Genomic DNA, 2,354 nt, shown 5'->3' with positions numbered 1-2,354 from the left:
TACTCTGTGTACATCTCTGGATTTACTGCCTGGTTTCACTCTGTTAAGCCTTTGGCTGAAAGCAGCTTCTTTATTAACCAATGCAATAAAACTTATTAACAGCATACAGAGGGGAATCCCACATCACAGCAGGGCTTCTCCTTCCAGTCCTGTAGCTGTTGACAGTGGGAGCTGGAAGCAGTGACTTACATTGGACCGCATCTGAATTATGAACTGTCTTCTTCCCCAGACACTGGATTGCTACATAACACTTCCAGAGAGGTTTCGAATATGGTGCAGACCTGTTTAATGATCTGCAAGTGACATGAGAAACAACTGAATTTTTGTGACGTTCAGAAACGGTGGCAGTAGGGCATGGCCTTAGCCTGTGGCGTTGCTGCAGTTGGAAAGACAATGAGGCTAACGTCCCTCAGCTGATCTTTGATGTTAAGGTTCTATGATAGCCCCTTGTTAGTATACCCAATGAATTCCCAAACCTCGTAGAGCAGCCTTCTGCTCTTTAATCTAAGTTAAAATTGTGACATGCTTTACCCATCACAATGTGGTGAAAGTACACTATGCCCATTCTAGAGGCCCCAGCAGCTTCCCTTTTTTTATTTTTGGGGGAGGCCAACCTCTGCATCCATCACATTACCACGAATCCCCGAGATCACCTTAGGAGAGATAGGAACCCAGCCTACAGCAATGTCTGAGACCCAGAACCAGGACCCAAGCTGGTCAGTCCATTCAGACCCCTGTTCTTCGAGCTCTCTTGAGAGCACAGGGAGACAAGGAGCCATCTCCATCAGGCCTGTGCATGTCGTCGAGCTAAGAATGAGGAGTCGAATGAGTGACAGTTCCAGTCTTTCACGTTGGGGATAGTCTGTCACGTAGCAATGGAATTTGCCATTCATTTTGCCAGTTCTGTAACTATCAGATGTCAGAGATGCTCAGAAAATAAATGATGATCAGGGAGGGAAAAAAGAAATCATGGCTCGCTCTAGAGAGAGCCCATTTCGACAAAGGAGGGTCATCATTCCCTTTCTTACAAGGGTTCTCCAGGTTATCTCAAATGTCCCCTAGCTCACAAGAAGCCTATGACAGTTCCATTTCACTGCCCACCTGACTGGGTTAGTGATCATGTAGAAAAGCATACCCGTGTGGGAGTATTCCCAGACAAGGCTAACTGAGGAAATTCCGTCGGAGTGTCAGGGATCCCATCCCCTGGACCCGTGAGGTAAGCAGCCTCCCTAACTGTTCACCGATACCACCGTGGTGTCGGCCTCACTCAGGCCCCAAGTGGAAACGTCCTCTCTGAGAAGCCCAGAGACAAACAAACTCCTTTAAGTTGTTTGTCTCTGGTATTTTGTCACAGCCGCGGGAGGCACGACTAACGGTCGTGCCTATCGATTTGGGTGACAGCCTAAAGGTTGTGCTTTGACGTTTCTTCCTTCTCCGCATTAGATACAGAGCGACTGGAAAAATGGAGGGATATAGAATGCCAAGTTGCTATCACACTAAGTGCTACGTAAACAGAGAGCTATGAGGAAATGCTGGTCCCTGCTTCAGGCTGGAAAGAAAGGACGCTTTTGTGGGACGGGTCATCTTTTTTTTCCCCCTACAGTCCAGGCCATGAATTCTTTGTACATCAGGTCATGAATTCATATGGAATGAACTCCGGCAGCTCAGGCTCCTTCCTGTTAGTCCTCACAAAGTGCCCTCCTCTGGATGGAGCAGGCTGGCGCTTCAGCTGAAGCCAGGTGCCCTTCTCTTTGGCTTCCTTTGGCTTCTGGTCGTTCTCCTTCACCCACTTCAGGAAGCTTAGAGTGCTTGATGTGCGCAAGCTGTACCTGAATTCTCTTGGCAAGAGTCTTGTCCTTAACTTGCTTGTTTACAGGATGTCCACGGCATGCTGGGTGACATTGTAGACTCTTCCAGTTTTGCTGTGGTAACTCTTATGGGACATTCTTTTTTGAACAGTCCCTATGCCCTTGATGTCCATAATATCACCCTTCTTGTAGATTCACATGTGTGTGGCCAAAGGAACAACTCCATGCTTCTTAAAAGGCCTAGAGAACATATAGCAAGTACCCCTCATCTTTCCCTTTGTATAGTTGTTACTGGAAGATGGCTCCTTGGCTGTCCTGGACCTCGCTCTGTAGACCAGGCTGACCTTGCACTCACAGAGATCTGCCTGCCCCTGCCTCCTGAGTGCTGGGATTAAAGGTGTGTGCCACCACTACCTGGCTGAGACGGGTCTTTCTTAAAGAGAGTATGAGAGATTGCAAAGGAAGGTGGGGTCCTGATTGGTGGATTTGTACGAATAGAAGCCTGTGGAACTCCAGGCAACAGAGTCACTAAACAGGAAGAAGCAT

The 2,354-nt window shown here is 47.9% G+C and overlaps 1 pseudogene; it reads right to left on the bottom strand.

The window, feature by feature from the left end:
* Window positions 1-1,627: 1,627 nt before the first annotated feature.
* Window positions 1,628-2,083, bottom strand: LOC125390300 (large ribosomal subunit protein eL21 pseudogene; annotated as a pseudogene).
* Window positions 2,084-2,354: the final 271 nt, after the last annotated feature.

The sequence above is a fragment of the Myodes glareolus genome, chromosome 13, assembly GCF_982192425.1.
Source record: "Myodes glareolus chromosome 13, mMyoGla1.1, whole genome shotgun sequence".
Classification (NCBI taxonomy): Eukaryota; Metazoa; Chordata; class Mammalia; order Rodentia; family Cricetidae; genus Myodes; species Myodes glareolus.
This window is presented reverse-complemented; position numbering and strand designations above follow the sequence as displayed.